The following is a 16,227-nucleotide window of genomic DNA, read 5'->3' on the forward strand; positions in this document are numbered from 1 at the left end:
ACTCACGCTTTGTGAATCTCTGCTCCTTAATGAGGATGTGAGGTGTCTGGCAGGTGCTGGGTGTGATTAGGAGAAGGACCAGGCCCTAAATCTAAAGATATCTACTTTTTCCCCCAACTCCATCATCCCCTACTACACCATCAAATGGAAATCCAACAGAAAGTATTTATACTACCTGCTATAGTTATTAGAGTACAGATGACTTACTAAGGAAATAGTTGATTTCCAGAGTGATGAGCTTATGCATTGAAAAGTCTTAGAGGACATTTCTCAGACCCCAGATTGTCAAAAATTTAAATATCTGTCAATACTCAGTGCCGGTAAGGATGTGGGGCAATGGGAACTTTGGCAGTATCTGGTAAAATGGAATATGCTCGTACTGCATTACACCTGAATTCCCTACTTAGGTAGAGCAACTCCTGCAAATATACAGTAGGAAAAATGTGCAAGAATTTCACTGCAGTGCTGTTTACTATTTATAATACCAAGACATTGGAAATAACTCAAGTGTCCATCATTAGAACAAACAATGGGATAGTATAAATAGTGAATATACATGAACTACTTGCTGTGTGCTTCAACATAGATGACAAAAATACAATATTAAGCAAGGGAAAACAAATTTAAAAATAAAACTGTCCTATTTATACAATCTTCAAAAAAAGGCAAATCTAAGATGGTGTTAACATTTTTTGAAATGTGAGGAAATGATAAATACAGCCCAGGCATGGTGGCGAGCGCCTGTAATCCCAGCTACTCCAGAGGCTGAGGCAGGAGAATCGCTTAAACTCAGGAGATAGTGATTGCCGTAAACCAAGATCGTGCCATTGCACTCTAGCCTGCACAACAAGAGTGAAACTCCGTCTCAAAAAAAAAAAGAAAATGATAAATACAAAATTTCCAGTTGTGATTACTTGGCAAGGAGGTGCAGGAGGTAGAACAAGGTAGTTTGCAGAGGGTGCTTGAGAGAAAATGGTAGCAATCTATTTCTAATGCTGAATGGTAAGCTCATGGATGGTACTTTTATTATTCAGAATGTATCTATTAATTATATGCACTCTTCCAAATATATGATATAACACACAATAAATTATGGTGAACAGCTAAGTCCTCAGATACCGATTTTAACAATAAACATTCTGTGTAATAATAATGACGATCATATTACCTAATATTTATATAAGATCTTTAAGATTACAAAATGCTTTCACGCATACTATCTCATTTATTTCTCACAACAATCTCATATAGTAGGTAATGTTATTCCCATTTTCATACAAAGTATGCTGAGTTACAGAAAGGTCAGTGACTTGCTCATGTAATATTTAAGTGTCAGGAACAGAACCCTAAATTCCTGGTACCAAAGCAACCGCTGACTATAACTTATACTTAAATGTTTGTATGTATTACCAGCACTGCTATGCCTATGGTTAAATTATAGTAATAACTAAAATTTATCAATTACTGAGTACTGTTCTACACGCTTATATGCATTTTATCACTAATCACATGACATAGGTACTATTATGATCATGCCCACTCTACAGATGAAGAAACTGATACATTGTCATTAAATAATTTGTCCACAGTCATAAGTGGCAGACATATATCTAATTATCTCCAAGCCCAAGTCATTAACCAAAATGCAAGTCTGTGTCAATAATGTGTTCCTTCTCTCTTCAACCTCTTCATCTATCAAATGGACAGAATATACAATAGTTATAGCGATTACAGTAGATACTTGTTATTTATGGATCACATATTTGCAAATCAGGTACTTATTGGAATTTATCCAGCTGTCAGACAAGGTGACACTGCCTTCTTGTTTTAGCTTTCATACTATAAACAAGTATCCTTTTCGCAGTCTATTTAGTGCCATGTTTTTTGAATTTTTGGTTTTTTGTTGTTTTTAAATGATTTTACCATTTAAAATGGCCACTGAGCATAGTGCTGAAATACCATCTAGTATTCCTAAACATAAGAAGGCTTTGATATACCTTACAGAGGAAACATGCATGTTATATACACTTCATTTGGGGATGAGTTATAGATCTATTGTTATAAAGGTCAATGCTAATAAATCAGCAAGGTATAGTAAATAAGCCATTGGCCGAGCGTAGTGGCTCATGCCTGTAATCCCAGCACTTTGAGAGGCCAAGGCGGGTGGATCACCTGAGATCAGGAGTTTGAGACCAGCCTGGCCAACAGAGCGAAGCCCAGCCTCTACTAAAAATACAAACATTAGCTGGGTGTCGTGGCAGGCACCTGTAATCCCAGCTACTTGGGAGGCGGAGGCTGGAGAATCGCTTGAACCCAGGAGGCGGAGTTTCCAATAAGCCGAGATCGTGCCATTGCACTCCAGTCTGGGCGACAAGGAGTCTCCGTCTCAAAAATAATTAATAAATAAATAAGCCATCTTTAAACAGAAACACACATAAAACAAGATTATGGATTGATTGGTCGGACATGGTAGCAGACGCCTGTAATCTCAGCTACGCAGGAGGCTGAGGCAGCAGAATCGCTTGAACCCCGGAGGTGGAGATTGCAGTGAGCCGAGATTGTACCACTGCACTCCAGCCTGGCAGACAGAGCAAGACTCAGTCTCAAAAAAAAAAAAAAAAAAAAAAAAAAAAGTATTGATCCTTTGATGTGTTCCCCATGACTTTATAAAACATGACTGCCGGCCGGGCGCGGTGGCTTAAGCCTGTAATCCCAGTACTTTGGGAGGCCGAGACGGGCGGATCACAAGGTAAGGAGATCGAGACCATCCTGGCTAACGCGGTGAAACCCCATCTCTACTAAAAATACAAAAAAACTAGCCGGGCAAGGTGGCGGGCGCCTGTAGTCCCAGCTACTTGGGAGGCTGAGGCAGGAGAATGGCGTAAACCCGGGAGGCGGAGCTTGCAGTGAGCTGAGATCCGGTCACTGCACTCCAGCCTGGACGACAGAGCGAGACTCTGTCTCAAAAAAAAAAAAAAAAAAAAAAAAAAAAAAAAACCATGACTGCCTAGAATAATGAGAATATTCACATTTAGGGGAACATTCCAGCTAACAGCAGAAGCTCTGGAGGCCAACTCTTTGGTTCTAGCTATGCCATTTACAAAGTGGTGTGAACTTGGGTAAATAGCCACTTTGCAAGTCAGTGCCCTGTTTGACACTGAGTTACCTATCTCATCACTGGGTTGTTGTGTGAGTTAAATAGCATACAACCAATGAAGTGCTTAGCACAGAGCCTAGTTAATAAACCATCCTGTGTACATTATTACTATTATTGATACTAACTAGCATTTGAAATAAGTGTTATCATGTTTGTTTAGGGAAATATAAACAATGATACAATTGATATTTTGGTACTTCAGAAGATATACAACAGAACATAACAACTAAAATATAATTGCCATTTTAAAACCTTTTCTCGCTAGGCGCGGTGGTTCACGCCTGTAATCCTGGCACTTTGGGAGGCTGAGGTGGGCGGATCACAGGGTCAGGAGATTGACACCATCCTGGCCAACACAGAGAAACCCTGTCTCTACTAAAATACTAAAAATTAGCCAGGCGTGGTGGTGGGGACCTGTAGTCCCAGCTATTCGGGAGGCTGAGGCAGGGGAATCGCTTGAACCCGGGAGGCAGAGACTGCAGTGAGCGGAGATCGCACCACTGCACTCCAGCCTGGGGACAGAGTGAGACTCCGTCTCAAAAAGAAAAAAAAAAAAAAAAAGAAACACCTTTTCTCCTAATGGCTAACAAATCTGCTCAGTGTAGTATGATTTGAAGAGATTTAGAAGGAGCATTTTATCTGAAAAGTTTATGTATCATCACCTTCTTTTGCCTGCATTTTAGTGGAAATGAAATGGAGAAGAAAGAGCAAAGGAGAAAAGAAATGGAGAACACATTTTCTTTCTTTTTTGAGATGGAGTCTACTCTGTCATCCAGGCTGGTGTGCAGTGGTGTGATCTCAGCTTAGTGCAACCTCTGCCTCCCAAGTTCAAATAATCCTCCTGCCTCAGCCTCCCTAGTAGCTGGAACTACAGGCTTGCACCACCATGCCCGGCTAACTTTTGTATCAAAAATATATCTTGACCTACATTTACGAGAGCCATCTACCCCTCAGTAGTCCTCTATTCTGTCTCCCCTCCAAAAAAAAAAAAGTTTCTATGACTTCTCAGGAGATCAGTTAGACACACACAGAAGACTTGTCTCTGTAGCAGGACAAGCCGCAGACAAAACCCCTCAGACGCTGAGTTAAAGAAGGAAGGGCTTTATTCGGCCAGGAGCTTTGGCAAGACTCATGTCGCCAACAGCCGAGCTGAGTGAGCAATTCCTGTCCTTTTTAAGGGCTCACAACTCTAAGGGGGTCCGCATGAGAGGGTCGTGATCAACTGAGCAAGCAGGGGGTACGTGACTGGGGGCTGCACACACCAGTAATTAGAACGGAACAGAACAGGACAGGGATTTTCACAGTGCTTTTCTATGCAATGTCTGTAGTCTATAGACAACATAACCAACTAGGTCAGGGATCCATCTTTAACTACCAGGCCCAGGGTGTGGCACTGGGCTGTCTGCTTGTGAATTTCATTTCTGCCTTTTAGTTTTTACTTCTTTTTTTCTTTGGAGGCAGAAATTGGGCATAAGACAATATGAGGGGTGGTCTTCTCCCTCATTCCCCCCCTTTCAGAATCTCACTCAATAGTGAGAGTTCTCACTTTTATTCTCACTACCCATGTCTTCTTGCAAGACAGATCGATAGTGATTCATATAGCACATTTGTGCTGAAGCATTTTGGTGAACTAAGGTAGCAATGAAGCTTTTTATCATTTGAAGAAGTACAGGTAGCAAACAAGGGAGCAGTAAGCAGGTTTCTCTTACTGTTATAACTCCCATTATAAGAGTTTTAAATCTTTCTAGTGCTAGGAACCATTTTCCAAACATGGCCCCAGGATCAAATCCATGCCACACTTGCCCGGGCACATGTGCCAGTTTTGTCATATCTTTAACTATGTCTTCAACTACTTGCCCTTGATCATCTATGTGTAGACAGCGATTAGTAAGGTTAAATTTCCTACAGACCCCTCCTTCAGCGGCTAGCAAGTAGTTGAGAGTCAATTTATTTTGATAGATAGCATTTCTCATCTGAGTTTCTTGCCAGGCCAGAATAGTCAAGGCTCTGCTGGTCTTATTAGTGATTATTTCTAAGACAACTTGTAACCGTATGATTCGGTTGAGCATGTAAATTTGGGTCAGGTATCCTCACAAGCCATCTTGTGCCTACGTACCAGGCCTATAGTATTGTATGATTCTCTCAGGGGACCATTCATCATCTTTTTAATTTTCTACAGCTATGCTTCTCTTTTTGCGGGAAGCACAGACAGGGAAGCCCAGGAGTTTTCCTGTTTTTATGGTCAGTAGGAAGAAAGATGGTTTAATAGTGCCAATAACTCAACTACCTGCCCCACTGGTCAGGTAATTTGGTGTAAGCTCTATGCCCATATATCCAGTATAATCCAGTGGGGGCCGTCCAGTCCCGGTGGGACTCCGGGTGGGTCCACAGGGTTTGCAACTTTGGGAATTTACTAAATGGATTTTTCTTAGTTTGTGGGTTGAACTCCACTGGGTGGCTGTGTTTGTAGTATTATTATACAGTTTTTGCCCAAGGCAGCTGAGTCTTCCCACAGGAAGGATGAAATCCTTTCTCCCTCTTGCTACACAGTATTGTCTAATGATTGAGGCTTTTAGGACCCAGAAGTGATCAGGGTGATTCTTTTGAGCTGGGAATTTATCAGGAACTGGGTCTGTAGGTACTAATTCTCAGGCTTCCCATGGCCATTGATCTCCCATTACCATTCCTCTACATACATAACATGAAGTGACATTGAGAGACTGGGCTACAGTATGCTCAGCTAATTGCAAAAACAAATTTCTTGTTTTTCCTGGAATTTCTGGTACTGGCACATTCAGTTTATCATAGAAGGTTTGAAATACTGGCTCAGGAGAGCGTTTATAAACTCCTCAAACCATCATATTTACTCAAGGATCCAGTCCAGCCTCATCGATTCCTAGGGTTACATGCTCCCCTTTTTTCCAGCGAGGATCAAGGGGGTTGGTTATTTTTTTTATTTTTATTTTTTGAGACGGAGTCTCGCTCTGTCACCCAGGCTGGAGTGCAGTGGCCAGATCTCAGCTCACTGCAAGCTCCGCCTCCCGGGTTTATGCCATTCTCCTGCCTCAGCCTCCCGAGTAGCTGGGACTACAGGCGCCCGCCACCTCGCCCAGCTAGTTTTTTGTATTTTTTAGTAGAGACGGGGTTTCACCGTATTAGCCAGGATGGTCTCGATCTCCTGACCTCGTGATCCGCCCGTCTCGGCCTCCCAAAGTGCTGGGATTACAGGCTTGAGCCACCGCGCCCGGCCAAGGGGTTGGTTATTACTAGTTCTAAGGGGTTACACTGACCACTGGTACAGGAAGGGCCACTTCTCCCTTTTTGAAGGTGAACAGGATCTTTTTTGTTTTTTTATCCAAGTAGCCTAAATGACACAAGAGTAGTATCCACATTCATTTCCACACAGTCCTAATTCATGACAAATGTACTTATTTTCTGACATACAGCCTCTTTTCTAATTAAGAGAACCACATCCTATTCCTAACTTATTACTACTAATGACAGTACAGGCATCAAACTTCAAGGTGACTTGTTTGGGCACCCCTTTTTCTTTTGTTTTGGCTAACACTTTACTCGTATCATTTATGAGCCCCCACCAGTCCTCAGTCCTTAATCTTATTTAGAAAACTGTGGTCATGGGAGGCTCAGATGGGTCATAACACACATCAGGTTGGTCATTTCCTGGGCTACATACCTTGCATAGAATAGCATTATACAAACAAGTTTTTTTTTAGAGTCTTCATACACTTGCAATAATCATAAAATAATAGGACCGTAGCAACTTTTTGTCCTACCTCAGTGATTTGATGTATACACTGGGAACAGTCCTCAATCTAAGGAAGGTCAGTTAAAGTCCTTACTGTACAAGTCCAAATTTTAATGAAAATGAGCCCTGCCGGCCGGGCGCGGTGGCTCAAGCCTGTAATCCCAGCACTTTGGGAGGCCCAGACGGGCGGATCACGAGGTCAGGAGATCGAGACCATCCTGGCTAACACGGTGAAACCCCGTCTCTACTAAAAAAATAAAAAATCTAGCCGGGCGAGGTGGCGGGTGCCTGTAGTCCCAGCTACTCTGGAGGCTGAGGCAGGAGAATGGCGTAAACCCAGAAGGCCGAGCTTGCAGTGAGCTGAGATCCGGCCACTGCACTCCAGCCCGGGCGACAGAGCGAGACTCCGTCTCAAAAAAAAAAAAAAAAGAAAATGAGCCCTGCAATGACTTTTCTCAAGCTTCAGTTTGCGGGGTGACTGGAGCAGGATTTGTTGTCTTCTTCAGAGTCACTTTGCAGGGGTTGGCGAAGCTGCTCCCATCCACGTACCGCTCACAGTCTACCGATGTTCAAGGATGGTCTCGGAGGCTGGGCCTGCTAGAATAAACTGAGTCCAACACCTTTACACAGTTACGTTCAACTGGACTCTCTGATCCCAGGAGCAAGGTGGCGGGGTTTAGGATGTTGCAAACTTCAATGGTTATGCGGGGATTTTCACAGAGCAAGCTTTGGTACTCGGTTAATCTAGCATTTGTTAACCAATGATGTCCTTTGGTAGTCATTAAAGTTACCACAGCATGGGGGGACTTTATATTCAGGTTTTGCCCAAGGGTTAGTTTATCTGCTTCTGGCGCTAACAGGGCCATTGCTGCCAGGGCCATTAGACATGGGGGCCAGCCTTTGGAAACCCCGTCTAGTTGTTTTGAGAGATAGGCCACCGGCTTCGGCCAGGGCCCCACATTCTGGGTTAAAACTCCAACTGCTATTTTTTCTCTTTCTGACACACAGTGTTAAAGGGTTTTTTCAGGTCAGGTAGCCCCAGGGCTGGGGCCCACGTGACTTTTTCTTTTAACTCGTGAAAAGCTCCTTGCTGTTGGTTGTAATAGATGTAGTTTATCCAATTTACACTTTTATTAACTGTCACCCACCAAAATACTGACTCAAATCCTGCGGATTTCAGGCTTTAAATTGATGATACCCCTTTAACTTTAGCTAATATGTTTACACACAGAAGTTTTTATATATATATAGTTAACATTTTAAAACTTGCTTAAACCTTCAAAACAAACTTTTTTTTAACCTTTTAATGTAGGTAAAAATTTACATTCTTATGCCTCCTTAGAATCCTTTTACCAAAGGTATATTTTACTTTTCTTATATACCTTGCACATAAACTTTTTTTTTCCCCCAAAAGTTTTACATTCAGGAGCCTAGTTACTTTTAAATCATACAACATTTCTTGTATAAATTCTTTTTTCATAACATTTTTCTCTTTCACGACTTTCGCAGACAATTCTTTGACTTGCCTTAACTTTTTGACTTATTACAAACATTTCTTTCTTTAAACAACCTGTTATTTCAGGACAAGAATTTACCATATAAGACCCTTTTTACATAAATTCTGCCTCCCTTTTTTTCCCTTTTTTTTTTCAAAGATGAAAACCATTCTTTTCCAAAGCAAACTTATTTTATGTCTGTGGACTAGACTGTCTAAGGCCACAAGATTAGACGTTACTGTCATACATGTTACGCTGTTAACTTTTAGTAAACTTTACTTCTGTTGAAAACCTTTTAAGTTTGGGATTTTAATTTCCTTTGCTATTAATAAGACCTTGTTTTGTCCAAATTAACTTAGAATTGGTATAGATGGCTTTTTTTTTTTTTTTTACTTCAGTTACCTGGAAGGAACCATCTTGAAGGGAGTTCCTCCTAGGTCTGGTCGGACCTTTGTATGGTAATTAAGATTTAGATCCCCTGTTAGGAAACCTGCTGGGGTAAGGGAATTTTCAGTGGTTAGTATTAAATCATCCTTTCTTTTTTTTTTTTTTCCTTAGGATACTTCTGAACTGGTGAGGTGTGCTCACAATGAGGTTCCTCTAAAAGTTTTTTTTTTTTTTTTTTTACTTTTTTCTGTTAGCAAAGCGGTTGCCACTACAGATTGAATGCATTTGGGCCATCTGTGGGTTACTGGGTTAAGATAGGGCTGGGTGCGGTGGCTCAAGCCTGTAATCCCAGCACTTTGGGAGGCCGAGATGGGCGGATCACGAGGTCAGGAGATCGAGACCATCCTGGCTAACATGGTGAAACCCCGTCTCTACTAAAAAATACAAAAAACTAGCCGGGCGAGGTGGCGGGCACCTGTAGTCCCAGCTACTCGGGAGGCTGAGGCAGGAGAATGGTGTAAACCCGGGAGGCGGAGCTTGCAGTGAGCTGAGATCCGGCCACTGCACTCCAGCCTGGGCGACAGAGCGAGACTCTGTCTCAAAAAAAAAAAAAAAAAAAAAAAAAAAAACAAGAATTTTTGATAGGAAGGCCTCAGTGCTTTTGGGATACGCTTGTTTACACTGACAACAAAGTGGTGTTGGAGTGTTACAGGGTTACGGAGAATACCTTCAATTATCAATTATATGTTTTAAATTTACCTTGGCTTTTAAAGGAATAGACTACACTGTTTTTTTTCTTAACTACTTGTATCTCTCTCTCTTTTTTCTTTCTTTTACTCTTTTATTTTCTGTCTCTTTTTCTCTGACTTTCCTTTTGCCTCTGTCTCTTTTTCTCTCTCTTCCTCTTTCTCTCTTTCTCTCTGTCTCTCTTTCCTTAACTCCCTCTTTGTCTCTCTGTCTCTTCCTCTTTCTCTCTCTGCTGGTCTTTCCTTGCCTCTGCCAGCTGCTTATGCTGCTGTTCTCTCAACAACTGTGGGGGGTGGAGCGGGGAGCATCTAAAACCTGCTGTAACCAAGTGTCTATGTACAGGAACCAGTGTCTGGGTGCCCTGGCTTACAGGTTACCTTATGCCATACCTTTGAAACAAGGGACCTATCCACCCTTCCTTCTGATGGCCAACCCACCTCTAATGCTGGCCAGTCTATCTTACACAATTTTAAGTTTTCCTGCTGTCATAGTACTCCATAATCTCCCTGAAATCCTTTCTTGAAATTTTTCAACATAGTTCCTCGTGGGGTGGGCTTACTTTGTGCCTGACCCATGCTTCTTTGAGACAAAACATGACGCTTACACCACATGCACACCACAAAACAAAGAACAGGTGAAAAGGGCACACACACACTTTTACAGTTTACACCAAACCAGAATCAAAACGAAATCAGAGTATCAAGAAATCCAAGCCAGGTCAAAACCAAAACCAAAGTATCAAATAATCCAAGTCAAGTCAAAAACAAAAACCAAAGTGCCAGTACAGGCACGCCGTGGGTGATCAGGCCACGCTTCCACTCAAATGGAGTAGGCAAGTTCCTAAGACTAGTCCACCAAAGTGCCCGTAAAGGCACGCCATGGGTGATCAGGCCACACTTCCAACCAAATGGAGTGGGCAAGTTCCAAAGACTAGTCTTACCAAGTTTCAGATGTCCAGACTCCAAGTGCCAGTTCCTTCCAGGTGTTCAGCCACTGTGTTGATCCTCCATGGGGGCCTGCCACATGCTGCTCTGGCGAGGCATTCCACTGGGGTGGGGCAATTGCCTACCTGGACTCACTCTCAGGATCCGCATCACTCAAGCTGGCGGGAGTTCCCTGCAGGGATGTTCCACAGGGCAGGTCTAAGCTGCCTAAGGGGCTGCCTCAACTGTCCATTAATCACCTCACTTCCTGGTCAGGGAACCAAGAAATGTAGCAGGACTAGCTGCAGACAAGACCCCTCAGATGTTATGCCCAGACCTTTTATTCCCCGAAAAAGACCACCAGAGACCAGAGTCAAAGCCAAGCGGCAAGGATCTTTAATGCAAGTTCGAACTTGGTCCCTCCGTTTTACAACATACAAGAGGGCCCTGAACAATGCGTGCGCTTGCCTTTTATAGCCTAATGTAAACAGGACTTGTAAAGTTGCAGAGGAACGAGGGAATTCGCTAGGTTACAGCATTACAATTGGTTAACATTTTAAGTCTATACATTTAGCAGTTTTTTTTTATTGGTTCCCGCGCTCTCACAAACGACTGTGCTCTTATCGGGGACTTTCCAGGTGGTGTCTTTCTAAAGTTGAGATATATGGTAGTCTTTGAATTGAGAGATATATGGTGGGGAGACATGTAGTGGGATGAGCCCAGTAAGTTGAGAGATATATGGAGGGATATGTTTATACTGGGCTCAGGAAGTTTGAGAGATATATGGCAAGCACTAGTAATTTAGAACAGAAAAAGAACAAGACAGGGACTTTCACAATGATTGTCTATACAACATCTGAAATCTATAGATAACATTATCGGTTGGGTCCGGGGTCAACTTTTAGCTAGGCTCAAGGCGCCGCCCGGGCTGTCTGCCTGTGGATTTCATTATTTCATTTGATCTCTTTCACAGACACCAAGTTAAAGAAGGAAGGGCTTTATTTGGCCAGGAGCTTTGGCAAGACTCATGTCTCCAACAACCAAGCTACCCGAGTGAGCAATTCCTGTCCTTTTTAAGGGCTCACAACTCTAAGGGGGTCTGCATGAGAGAGTCATGATCGATTGAGCAAGCCGGAGGTACGTGACTGGGGGCTGCATGCACCAGTAATTAGAATGGAACAGAACAGGACAGGGATTTTCACAGTGCTTTTCTATGCAATGTCTGTAATCTATAGATAACATAACCCATTAGGTCAGGGGTCAGTCTTTTTTTTTTTTTTTTTTGAGACGGAGTCTCGCTCTGTCGCCCGGGCTGGAGTGCAGTGGCCGGATCTCAGCTCACTTCGAGCTCCGCCTCCCGGGTTTACGCCATTCTCCTGCCTCAGCCTCCCGAGTAGCTGGGACTACAGACGCCCGCCACCTCGCCCGGCTAGTTTTTTGTATTTTTTAGTAGAGACGGGGTTTCACCGTGTTAGCCAGGATGGTCTCGATCTCCTGACCTCGTGATCCGCCCGTCTCGGCCTCCCAAAGTGCTGGGATTACAGGCTTGAGCCTCTGCGCCCGGCAAGGGCTCAGTCTTTAACTACCAGGCCCAGGGTGTGGTGCTGGGCTGTCTGCTTGTGAATTTCATTTCTGCCTTTTAGTTTTTACTTCTTTTTTCTTTGGAGGCAGAAATTGTGTGTAAGACAATATGAAGGGTGGTCTCCTCCCTTATCTCCTTGTTTACTTTTGGCTTTACGGAACTAAAGTCACAAAGGGTGTTAATGAAACATGTACCTACATTCAGTTTGCTTCCCCTTCAGCCTCTCCTACCTGGCTAGTCTAGATACACTCTATAACATAAAGTCAAAAACCAATAAATCCATAGAATAAGCAAAGTTTGTTAGATTTTCTTTAAATTACTCAGATTTGTCTGACTTATCATGCCAAATTTGGCTGATTTCTTTAAAAATCCAGATATAGATATTTGTTATTATGGTAGAGTTAACAGTTTTTTATTTTGTTTTATTTACTTTTTAACTGAATTATTTTAATTTCTGGGCAACTTCGTTCTTCAATTTGTGTTCCTACTTGGCTTTACCATAACTTTGTGGATAATTAGGCAGTTATACTCTAGGGGGAAAAGAGTACATCTAATCTACATCTTTGAAGGCCACAGGTTGGAATTCGACTTGACAAAAAGGGTATGATTTCACACTGGGAAGGGAACATTTTGTAAATTATTTGCCACTTGTCTAAGATGGAAAATAATTTTGATCTAATAGGCAACTGGAATTCACATTAGTTTTTTAACATAATAATGGCTAATATTTGTTAAGCTCCTGCTGGCACTGTTTTAAGAGCTTTGCATGTCTATTAATATACTCCTGATAATCCTATACAGTAGGTAGAGAATATTGCCTGAATTAGTCATTTTCCACCAGGAAATCTAAAACCATTGTAGGTACTTCAAAAGGGATAGATGAGACAAGGACTTGGGCTAGGCATGGTGGTTCATGCCTGTAATCATAGCATTTTAGGAGTTGAGGCCAGGAGTTCAAGACCAGTCTGGGCAACATAGTAAGACCCCATCTCTGCAAAACAACTTTTAAAAATAGCTGGATGTGGTGGTGCATGCCTGTAGTCCCAGTCACTCGGGAGGCTAAGGCAGGAGGATTGCTTGAACTCAGGAGTTCGAGGCTGCAGTGAACTACAATCAAGCCACTGCACTCCAGCCTGGGCAACAGAGCAAGACCCTCTCTCAAAAAAAAAAAAAAAAAAAAAAGAAAGAAAGAAAAAGAAAAAGAAGACTTGGCTACAGAAGTGTCAAAAGAAATAGAGGAATAAAAAGTGAGAAGATATTAGCTGTGTATCAATTACTGCAGAAAAATGCTTTCCTACATTTGGAAGAGAAAAAATGGAGAAGAATGTTACCTAGAACAGGCAAGCATGCACTTGCTTTTAAGGATGGGAGTTCTTGCTGCCACTGAACAAGAATCTAAACTCACAGGCCTGCTGCTGCTGCTGCTGCTGCTGCTGCCAGAACCAGTAATCCTGCTGGAGTCTCCAGTTGCCAGAAGCCACTGCTGCCACACCTGCCCCCTCCGTTGCAGAAATCAGGTGCTAAATGATATCCCTTTCTCCCATATTGCTTTTGTTTTAACAATTTTAATGTTTATTCTATTTTATAGTGTTTGTTCTTTTACTTGTGTATTTATTTTTATTTTTATTTGGTTTTTGAGACAGGTTCTCTGTTGCCTGAGTTGGAGTGCAGTGGCACTATTGTAGCTCCCTGCAGCCTCAACCTCCTAGGCTCAAGCCATCCTCCCACCTCAGCCTCCCAAGTAGCTGGGAGTACAGTTGTGCACCACCATGCCCAGCTGATTTTTGTATTTTTAGTAGAGGGGGGTTTTGCCATATTACCCAGGCTCATCTTGAACTCCTGGGCTCAGGCAATCTGCCTGCCTTGGTCTCCCAAAGTGCTGGGGTTACAGGCATGAATGACCACTTTCTTTTACTTTTAAAATAGATTCGCAATCTCCGTGCACAACCAAGTTATGAAATTAAAGGCAATAGTTCCCCTTTCTCTTTACTTTCCATTGACACATCAACATGTCCTTCTGGAAGATCCTATTCAGAACCCAGCTGGAGAGAAGGTCAAGGAGATATAGTCCATAGGTTTCAAATAGAGAGATAATAAGGAAAAAGGGTAGGGATGGCTTGAGTATTGATAGATGACATCTGACACAGTCCCTGTTTTGCAGATAAGAAAACAGGAATATAGAGTTTGAGAAACTTCTTTTCAGTAACACAATTAGTAAGCGGCAGAGTTGAGACTTAAACCCAGGCTTTCTGCCTGCCCTCCCTTAGTCCTTAGAATACTCTTTTTACTCCCACCAAAGCAATGTACCTGTGCTATTTATTTGTGTTGGGCTCACCTCCCCCTTAATATGTGCTCATGCTTTTCCCTCAAAATGCCCTCTCAGCTTCAATCTCCCTGCTCAAATGAGATAATTATAGATTGTTAGACGTAAAAGAAACCTGAAAGATCATTTAATCCAACCTTTAATTTTCCACCTAAGAAAACAAAAACAACAAATGTCTAGGTCAGGTAACTAGCCCAAGGTCGAGTAGTTATCACAAAAGTGTAAGTCAAATGCATGTCTCCACATTCCTGGTCTAGTGCTCTCTTCACCTCATGAATCTTTTCTTCCATAAAAATTTTCCAGCTAATTCTAGCCACCATCAATCAATCTTACCCTTTGCTGACCAGCCATTGCATTTGTCTGGTCATCCACAGTTTTTGGCACTTAGTTACATGTAATCTAGAGCATAGGTTACTACAAATTATCTAATAATGGATTTAATCATTTTTATTGAAGTCTTTAAGGACAGTAACTTTATTGTGTATTTAACTTTCTCAGAGAAAACAGGCTAGAGATTCTGTGATTCTAAAATTTTTATTTTGGCCAAACAAGCTTTAATACAGATCTCCATCAATGACAGTGTAGAATTAGTCAGTGACTGGTAAAAAGTTTTAATATGGCTGCCTTTGCAATATATATTCAAATTTTCTTTTCTCCAAAGCATCTGATCTCTGCTTTTAGAAATTTATATTTAGATATTCAGAACAGAACAAAACAGAAGTGAATCACATAAATTCCTCAGAGCTTTCCACAATACACCACAAAACAACCAGTACTTTATAAGAAGAGAGAGAAGTCATTCAGAAACAGGAGCAATATTCACAACATGTTTTTAGTAATTTCCTTCCTGAAAATCCAAGGAACACAGCTGCAAGCTCTTGAACCAGTTTAAATTGCTGTATAATCTTGTTTTTTTTTTTTTTTTTTTTTTTTTTTGAGACATAGTTTCACTCTTGTTGCCCAGGCTGCTAGTGCAGTGGTGCAACCTTGGCTCACTGCTACCTCCACCTCCCAGATTCAAGCGATTCTCCTACCTCAGCCTCCCGAGTAACTGGGATTACAGGTGCCCACCACCATGTCCAGCTAAATTTTTGTATTTTTAGTAGAGAGGGGGGTTTCATCATGTTGGCCAGGCTGGTCTCGAACCCCTAACCTCAGGTGATCTGCCTGCCTTGGCCTCCCAAAGTGCTGGGATTACAGGCATGAGCCACCACGCCCAGCCACATTGCTGTGTAATCTTTAGAGAGAGAGAAATTAGTAAAATTGAATTCACGCCAGAAACAACTTTAAGGACTCAAGTTAATTCTTTGAATTATATTCAGATGTCAACATCCTTTTCAAACAAACATTCATTCACTTATTGGTGCCACAGACCTGTTATACCGGGCAAGGTAGCAGTCACTGGAGACAGACAAGAAATTTATGGTAGGGGAGAGAGACAGGCAAGGTATTATTAGTTTACAGTACTATTGCCTGACAAATTTCTAGCCATCCTTATGGTCCCAGTGCTACCTCTTCAGTGCATCATCGTGGGTTTGCTTCCATGAGAATTAGTCTCTTACAGTTTCGTATTCCCAGGGTGTATTGTGCCCTGCTAGCAGCCCCTACTGTATTACAGCTATATACACCTCTCATTCCTCCTCCATCTTCCACAGCGCAACACACTGCGTCAGTAGCAGGAGCAGACTATATGTTTATGGTACTGAACTTAGTGTGACGATTGGTGAAGTCTCTTTAGTGGAAAATTCTGTATCTTTCAAACATTTAAATGTGTATGCTCTTAGATTTAGCAATTGCAATTCTAAAACTCTTTTCTACAGAAATACGTATAAATACGACAGTGCTC

This window comes from Rhinopithecus roxellana, chromosome 10, assembly GCF_007565055.1.
Source record: "Rhinopithecus roxellana isolate Shanxi Qingling chromosome 10, ASM756505v1, whole genome shotgun sequence".
Taxonomy (NCBI): Eukaryota; Metazoa; Chordata; class Mammalia; order Primates; family Cercopithecidae; genus Rhinopithecus; species Rhinopithecus roxellana.